Genomic DNA, 9,959 nt, shown 5'->3' on the forward strand with positions numbered 1-9,959 from the left:
GTTGTGATGTTTTCCATTATCTTAATCAAGCAGTAAATAGCACTAGTCGAGAAAAGTTTCACAAGGAAAAGGCTTGAAAAGCCATGTGTAACTCCCCTACAACTTCCAACTTCTAAACAAGGACCTTTCATCTTTTATATATCTGTCATTAAAAAATAAAAATGAATGACACCAGGACACAGATTATATTTTGAGGTGATTTTACAAACTGGCCATGTTGCCTGGTTACATAATTTTCCTGCATTAAAAGACAAATGTGCTGCCACTTCTTCTACTGCAAAACCTCACTTAAAAAAATAGAAACATAAATGAGTCATGCTATCCTAAACCAGTAGGCAGCATGTGTCAATTAGTTCTGACTTTCATTTATCTATTCACGTGTCTTGGTTATGCAATAACAAGGAAGAGGTTTGTTATAAGAGATAGATTTTAGAGCAAAGGTAAAGGCAATACAGTTTCCTGTCTGCCAAGTGTGTTGATTTTAAGTAGTGATCACACATACCTTTAGCATAATATAAACCCTCTATAGCATTGAGTGTTTTGTCAGCCAGAAAAATAGTTTTGCAAGAGGAGATATCTCAAAATTTGTGTTGACATGCTGCAAATTCAGCAACGAGGAACTAGACTGTCGTAGACCTGACGACACATTGATCACTCACGCATGAGGAGAATTACTTTGCTTCTCTCTTAACTACAACCTCAAAAATTTTACTGAGTTGGAGTCACACCTCTGCCTGGTTTAACCCAAACTATTTATTAAAAAGATTACCCACCAGATATAACTTCAGGACTATGCCTTTGCTTTGTCAAGTGGCTTCTTTATTTTTGTCCATTCTCATGTTAATGCAAGGAAACTCAAGCTGGTAATTAAAAATATTTGTTTACTTGTGCAAAACTATAAAAAAAGAGGCCTATGAGACCCTCTAATTGAAAGTAATTTAATCCCACCTGTGTCCAAGGAATGTTGGTGCAAATACAAGAAAACAAGGCTCTCTAGTAACATAGACCTGCACACCCACATACAGTATCTGCAACCACTCAACTGATTACAGACAGGACAGACGGGATAAGTGTTCCCAGGTGAAAGAATAACAGTTTGTCACATATAAGAGCTGCAGATGCCAATGAAACACCAGCGGTGCTTTCAAGGGCTAATTAAAGTCCTCACTGCGGTGAGATAAAACGAATCAGATTTCTTAACGCATATTGTAAAACAATCCAGCACAGATCATCTTGCACAGATACAAGTGTGTATTACTGATATTGCTGACTGTCCCTTTCCTTTTTCAGATATTGTTGCCAAAATACTAGGTTGCTATGCAACCAATCGCAATGCTAATGTGCATGCATTGAATAAAGGATGTTACTTTAGGCATGTTAACAATTAAAAGCCAAAAGTTTTATTTTCTACCAAATTCCACTTATGGTATCACATAGATACATTTTTCTAAAAAGGCCAGTCAAAGTTCTCTCCATGTAAAACACATCACCTGGAGTCACATTATATTGTGATTCTATCTCATGAAACACTAACTATAACAAGAATTAGCATTTGAACAGATTTTACTTACTATATATTGACATGTTGCTTGATGGCTTTCACCACACCAGTAAAGTTGCATTAATTTGTTTCTTATCCCTTAAATGACTAAGTGCCAACACAGCAAACATTATCTCTTCCCGTCTGCATCCTTCACTATTGTCGTACAGGCTTGAAATAATCCTTCCGAGCCACCCTTTCATTGCCAATCCGTGCCTTAAGAAATAGACAAAGCAAATCTGTCAAATGTTATTTATTTTCTCCCAGCTTGTTTTCCGGTGCCTGTAGTTAATTTTCTGTGGAATGTGAGGAGCAGCTGTCACTTTAGCACATGAATGGAGCCAGTTTAGTGGCCCAGAGGCATCGGAGTGGATCAACGGCAGAGGAGGGACAGCTGGGCCCAGGGGGACAATAGCACTCTCAGTTAATCATTAATACTCTTAATGAACAGCAGCCAGGCACCAGAGGTTCACTCACCAGTCTCACCAGAATACTCTGCCCACAACAGGAAGACACAGGAAGCCTCGGCTTGCCGCCTGACCCCAAGCTGACACTTGTTGATTGGGGCCTTTAATGGATCTGCCGGAGCTTTAAATTGCTGTCTGTTTGATGAAGTTTCACCCGTCGGACATGAGAAAAATGACAGCAGAGTGACGTCAACTAGCTTTATTATAACGTTGAACCAATTCTTCTTCTGCCACTTGCTATTGTGGGCAGTTATATTTACCCAGAGAGTCGATGAAGTCCGCACAGTTAAATCTGAACAAAAAAGTTTTGGAAATCAAATATATTTCTTATGTTCCTGAGAGAATGGCTCATCATACAGTTTGATGCTAGAGTTACGAATTTTGTAGAGAGTTCCTGCTACAACTCTCAGCACAACCAAAATCTCGCTACTTTTCATTTGTCTGTACACAATTTAAACAAGGAATTAAATTCCTATTTCTTTTATATATATATATATATATATATATATATATATATATATATATATATATATATATATATATATGTAAGGATGTATCCTTGGGCTCTAGTAAATTTACGGATGAGTTAAATGCAGAGGCTAATTTTCCTATTTAGATGAACTGAGTGTTTATTTTATTATAGTGTTATGTCATACATATGACTGATATGCAGTCAGAGCATGACTGGAAGCATGTTGGGAAGATTTGGGAATTTTTGGGGCTGCTGAAGGAAAAAAACAGGATGAAAAGAGGGATTTGAACAGGTATTTCTCAGAGAACCATGATTTATTTTGTTGAAATAAATCTAGAATATGTCATAATAATGTAGTTTTGGACAGCATCCATGTTTGTTTTTAGTCAGTAATGGCAATTTTCTTTACACAAATTCTTAACTCCTAGGTGAGTGCCAACTCAGGCCAAAAATTTACTTGGTTTTAATTAAGCTTACATGTGTTTGTCATATCTGTCTCACATATTTTGCATTGTTTGAAGTGTTTGTGCACATCCTCAGAAATTTATGCTACGTGCTCACAAGCTGCAGTACGCGAATAACTGGTAGGGGCAGTGTAGGGACCAGTTTGAGTGGGTGTAAGGCCACAGGGTCGACATCAGTGCAAATAACTTGAGGTTTCGAAGACAAATTAAATCGAACTTTATTTTATCAAGCGCTTTTCATGCCAAAGCCAACACAAAGTGCATTACATGATAGAAAACAATTCATGCGTATTAAAATAAAACAAGCCTTCACACACCAAAATGGATAACATAGCAGTTTAAAAGCACACACTATATAAACATTAAGAACAACCAAGGACAGCAATATAAATATACACATAAAGGACTTCATAAAATAATATGCTAAAATAGTAATAAAATTTAATAAAATTAAATAAATTAACATGAAATAAAATGATATAAAATAAATTAAGATGAAATAAAATTAGGTTAAAAGCTAATCTAAAAAGGTGGGTCTTGAGCCTCTTTTTAAATACATGAACAGTCTCTGCAGCCCTGAGGTTCTCTGGCAGGCTGTTCCACAGACGAGGGCCGTGAAAATGGAACGAGGCCTCACTGTATGTTTTGGTTCTTACTTTAGGAAGAACAAAAAAGCCGCTACCAAAGGACCTCACGTCCGCGAGGGCTTATAATTTAAAAGCAGGTAAGATAAATAAGAAGGCCCAGTACTATTAAGACATTTATAAACAACTAAAAGAAACTAAAAATCAACCGTGAAATATACAGGGAGCCTATGCAGCAATTTTAAAACTGGTGTAATGTGTTCCCGCCCTCTGGTCCTTGTCAGAAATTTATTTAGCATTATATAAAGACAAAATAAATACAGGAAAATAATATTAAATAAATTCGTAACAATAAATAAATAAAGTTATAAATAAAACAAAAATGATTACATAAAAAAGAGTGGATTAAAGCAAATAAATAAAACAAATTAATTAGATATAAAGAAATTAAATAAACAAAGGCCAGAAATAGTTTTGTCATTAATTTGTCACAACAGATGTCAAGGGGTTAAATAATTGGAATCACAAACGCTTATGAATCTATGGTGCAACGCCTTTCTCAATTGTCTTGCAGTTCCGATTTTGACCACTAGGATACACATACTAAGCTGATAACTAGCTGATTATTTCAAGCAGGATTTATCCTCTATTTCACTCTTGTGTGTTTTTACTTTAAGAAGTCTGCTAGGAATAACGCATCCTCCAAACTACATTTAATCCACGGAAAATGTCAAGTTTTGATAAAGACAAGCATTATACGTGGTCATAAAACTCTTCAAAGAACCCATTGGCAATGTTCGCACTGGTACATGCGTACAGACCATTTACCGTTGCTGACACAACTCTATGTAGACAGGTCTAGCTGTCAGGAACCGATTTAAAGGAAAATTTTTCAAAGAGCCCTAAATATGCGGACACTGAAAATGGTCCTGAAACTCACCCAGACACTGCAAGGGCCAGCAAGTATGACCCCTGACATTGAAAAGTCTTTAAAACTTACAGAGCCATCACTGGCTGAAGGAACATAAGAAAATGAAGGAGCTGGAGTCAAGGGTTAGACTAGGGTAGGGGTCTGCAACCCAAGGCTTTTGAGCTGCACGTGGCTCTTCAGGCCTTTCTCACTGACTCTGGAGGAAAATAGACTATGTGTCTGTGTGGACACATTTATTGACAATGATGCTGGTCTACCCCTATGCTTGATTTGTTCCAAAAAACCTGCAAACAACAAAAAATTTAATGTTTAAAAACACAGTAATTGCTGAAAGGTATCAAGCTGAGGATGACCAGAAAAAAAAGTGACTCCAAAATTTTTGTGGAAAGCTGAACAGTGCAAACACATTCAAAGAAGGAGATCAAGTCCCCAAACTGCTGCAGGTTTTGTGACAACTCGGTTGATAGTAAGGCCGCTTACATATCTACCAACAAATGTGACATTTTTTAAGAAAAATAGAGATATGTCTCGCTCCACTGTCAAAGACAGGAGCATTAAAAGACACAGTCATTTGTGATAAGGCTGAGCAATGTAGGTGATACTGTGAAGACAGCACTTTTGTGTAGATATGTGAACTCTGATGGTGCAGATGTTCTCCTCTAAAGTGACATGTTCATGATGGCACCAAAGGTGGTTGAATTCATGGCAAATCCACCTCCCTTTAGCTCTCCACTGATTTTCTTGTTGTGGTCTGTGCATATAGTCTTAAAGCAGTGTACAGACACATTAGAGATATGTCTGTGATCCTAGAACGAGTTTGAATTTCCACCATTTTTCCTCTCTGCCTCGTCAGTGCCCTGCATCCTCTTCACTTCCTCTTCAACTTGTTTAGAATTTGGTGTGTTATTTCACTGATTATTTTGATTTTGGAGCGCTTAATCAGTTAATCCACTGGTAAACAGCTTGTCTGTTGCCAAGAAAACTCCTCATGACAGTCTTGAAAGAGTCCAAAGTACACAGAGAAATCACTTGAACAGCACTGCATCCAAACTAGTGTGAAAAAAATCTTGAAAAACTAACTGAAATAAAAGTAATGTGTCTAAAAAATTAACAGTATGGTCGCACCTACCACTGTTTGCTACCACCATGGTATATGCACAAAATGGCCTGTGTGTTGATGTCTGGTTGCTAGCGTGTGACATGGTACATGCTAACATCCACCGAGGTATAGCACCAGAAAAAAGGGGAAAAAACACATCCAACTCCAATCTTGACTGAGCTCAGGGTTTTTAATCATATGTCACATACATCCAGCATCCACTTCTCTCTTTTCTAAGTATATAAAGGCTAAGGCCTAAACCATTCAGTTACAAACAGGAGTGTATTCACAATTGTGACCCATAAAAACATTCACTACAAACTAACTTACACCACCTCCCCACAAAATACACAATTAGATCCCTCTTAAACCATTTACTTAAAGCAACAAAACCACTTAAAGTAAAAATGAAAATAAACTACTACTTCCGCAACCTCCCCACTCTCCTCTGGCCACTTGGTTAGTGCCATCCAAGCCAATTAAGCACACCAGGCCCTGGTTAACAACTCTCATGGGCGTATCTCCATGATAGTGCTGATCTCCAAACCACCTCAGAGAGAGAGAGAGAGAGAGAGATTAGAGACAAACCAACACATATACTGAAAATAAACCAAATTAATGTATTAACCAACCAAATGATCCATCTTTATTGGATCAATACATTAACAAAACCAAAGAAACACAAATAAATGGCATCAAGGTGCATAAAGCGTACGTGTGTGTTTAACGACATACTGAGCACCTGCTTAGTGAGGTGGTGTCTGCAGCTCCCTCACAGTCTTATTTACTATACTTTGGGTATGAGATCCCATCTAGCTGCTCATACAGTTATTACAACATCTCTCTTATTCACAGGAAATATGTAATCTCATGAATCTACCATCTGTTGGTAGAAAAAAAAAGTTATTATGATATCTCTAGGGAGAGAGAACCATACATCAGGCATTGCTGCACTGGTATATATTCCACTGGAGACCTGTATAGTGGTACATATCTGAAGCCACTGTTTAGTTTATGTGTGGTGATGATAGATACTTGTACCACATTAGGAAGGAGAATGAGGTGGTCTTTGAGAGTGCAAGAGGTATGTTGGGATGCTGGTGTTTGCCAGGGTATATCACCTTTTGCTCTCAAGTTACTTGAGGTTATTACTCAGCTACTGTAGCTGGTCAACTTTTACCTAGGATTGGTGCAAGCACAGCATTGTTTCCTTTATCCTGCACTTTACGACCATGCGAAGCGAAGAGGACAAGCACAGACCTGAGCAAAGGGAGTACTGACTTTCAGTCTGGATTCATGCTCTGCTTCAGCAGCCAGCAGTTTGCTGCTGGAAAGAACATAAAGGTGGCTGTGTCCGTTCAACTTCATATGCATGCATGTGCATCCACCCACAGAAAAAAAAAAAAAAACAAAAACAAAAAACAAACACACACACGCACACTGGTTTGGTTTGTCGCACATGCAATGTAAGCACCTATTTTAATGGATGTGTGTGTTGAAATAAATTCTGCTGGAGTATCAGTCAAAAGCTGCTGCAGTGGAATAACTACGCTTTTATTTCTCTAGTTTAGTCAATGTACACCTTACGCTGCAGACATACTAAAGTCGTCATGTCTGGCTCAAACACTTTCTTTTTCTTTGCCTCCCAGCATGACACATTCTGTGTCACAGAAAAATGTCTGTTCTGAGTAAGAATCTTTGATTTTCAGACTCTCTGTGGCGCTCTAGCCTTGAGTAAAGTAAACACACTAATATGTCTTTGTAAAAATGGGTGTAAACTATGCAAACACAACTGCTCAGAAAAGGTTATCAGTGCTACACTTGCCATTGACAGATACTTTTGCATGCAGGGTGAATGAGGATTTGTTCTCTCTGAATTAAGTAAGCAGCTACTCAAGCAGTGTCAATGGGTAAAAAATTCCCCCCACAAAGGCTGAATAAAAACACCACTCTGCTCCTATAGATTTACATTGAGCTTTGTGTTGTGTGGGTGTGTTGTGTGAGCACACACAGCTTCGTCTTTGACTGGAAGCAGAAGAGGATCTGGGTTGTGGGCAGCAGGATTTGACATCGGCTTATTTCCTGTCATTGACTGCAGGTCACATGGCAAGTGCGTGGGCGCAAGATAGTGGAATGCGTTAAAGGGGTGAGGCTCTTGCCACCAGACACACACACACACACACACACACACACACACACACACACACACACACACACACACACACACACACACACACACACACACACACACACACACAACTGCACACATAGGCCTTCTTGAAATGGCATTCATGCTGCTTTGAAGACAACGTGTGTACACACACTGCCTACATTTCTCACACTATTTTGGATGACTGTGGCCGGAGAATGCTGAGGCATTCTTCAAGATTCACACTGATTCAGTCTGTGCACTCTAAGACAGACAGTCAGTTCATGAAGACACACACACTCCACATAGGCGACAGCACATCAGATCCAGTGTGATAAAAAGGTTCAGCAGTGCAGCAGTAAAAACTGTCGTTCACATGAGAACTTAAGGGAAAACATGCGCCTTCATACACCCACACACACATATTGTGCAGCGTGTCCAACATTCTATGTTTCCCACTCATAAATCTGAGTGAATGAGACTTTGTCATCCAATCACATCACTCACAGGCCATGCCGACATTCCCACCCCTTTTCTTAACTGCCTCGTTGCTCCACTTAACCCCACTTTCTCTTTTGTTAGGCTACTGACATCCTCAAATCAACAACCTCAGCCTATGCTCACACTTATGTATATATGAAGTGTTTGTAAGTTTTCATACAAGCCTAATAAAAAAAATAATAGGCGGATTGCATCGATATGTGTTCTCATCTTTGCGTTACAGCAGAGCTATATTTACCTCTTTTTACCACGGTGAAATGGTGAAAATAACACATATGGGAGCCTGCATATTGCAGCAGGCCTGAGACACCCTATGCGGCCTCTCTATAACGACTGCTCCAGACACACACGCACGGTCATATGCCAATAGCATGGCCTTGATGTGGGCTTGTGTGCTGTGTCTGCACTGAGCATCTGCAGCTGGAGGCCAAGGCTACTAGAAGTAAGGGGAATGAAACAGAAGGGAAAAGTTTAATAAAACCACAGAAGATATGAGAGGTAAGAACAACACAAATATAAAATTTTGCAGAGGAGAAAAAAAGAGCAAAGCAAAGGCATAACAAAAAAGGGTGAGGTGTATTAAAAGACTTATTTGGTAGACTTGAGAACAAAATAACTTGATGAGAGGGTGGAGGAGCAGCTGGAGGCTTCAGGAGATGAGCGGTTCAGAGGGGCAGAGTTGTCCTGAAATGTTACATAAATAGTCTGCAAGGCTGAAAATGGAAAATGTGACACATTTTAGTACACTAAGAAGCCCCCCATTAGGGGTTGTGTGGATGTGTCACTCAGCTGGTGTGTCTAGATTTTGGACAGGTGGTCTAAAAGAAGTGTACAAGGTCATGCCATACTGCAACCAAGCTTTGTAGATACTAAAACTGATTCAATAAGGTCCAACTGATAGTATATTGGCGAGGGATAGCTCTTAGAGGATTAAAGGCATCAAATGATTCCTTCATCAATGAACATACACACTGCAACTGTCAAAGACTTTAGGCTTTGTTTTTTATTATCTTCACTTCTTCTGTCATGAGCTCTTCAGCCAGGGGCGGATGTACTTTTCTAACTCATTAGTCACCAGCCAGGAGTCATGTCAAAAGGTCAGAGTATAAACCAAAACATCCTACCTCAGCTATTAGGTAAGCCCTGCTTGTTTCTCAATAATCCCTGGTCTTATGACAATAGGTTGTCACATGTTGAATGAAAATGCACAACTTACATATTTTTTTCTTTACTTGCTGCTCTTTAATTGGAGTGGAGTGAACTGCCTAGCAGGAATACCAAATGTTACTAATTATTTTGTAACAATAATTTTGTAACAAAACCGTCTAAAGAAACAGCCAAAAAAAAAGAAAAAAAAGAACAAAGCTACAGAATCAACACAAACATATCGAAAAAAAAAGAAAAAAAAGAAGATAACAATAATATTATTTAAAAAAGATAAAAATTTACCATAAGGTTTAATTTTTAGGAGTGTGTTAAGATTATTTTGGCAGCCACTGGCAGACATTCAGTGTATGATGCACTGACCCCACCTACAGGTAACAAAGGAAGCTTGCACACTCTCTTAGAAAAAAGAAAAAACTGGAATCAGGAATCTATAAAGTTTAGTCTTTGATTGGAAAAAAACCTACTTTAAAAGGTATATTATTAAATGAATATTTTTAATATTTTAGATGTTGAAACTATGGACCAAAAAGTGACACTTAGCACATACAAGCAGAAATTCATATCAAATTGGCCAAATCATGTGTT

The sequence above is a fragment of the Melanotaenia boesemani genome, chromosome 17 (genome assembly GCF_017639745.1).
Source record: "Melanotaenia boesemani isolate fMelBoe1 chromosome 17, fMelBoe1.pri, whole genome shotgun sequence".
In the NCBI taxonomy this organism is placed as follows: Eukaryota; Metazoa; Chordata; class Actinopteri; order Atheriniformes; family Melanotaeniidae; genus Melanotaenia; species Melanotaenia boesemani.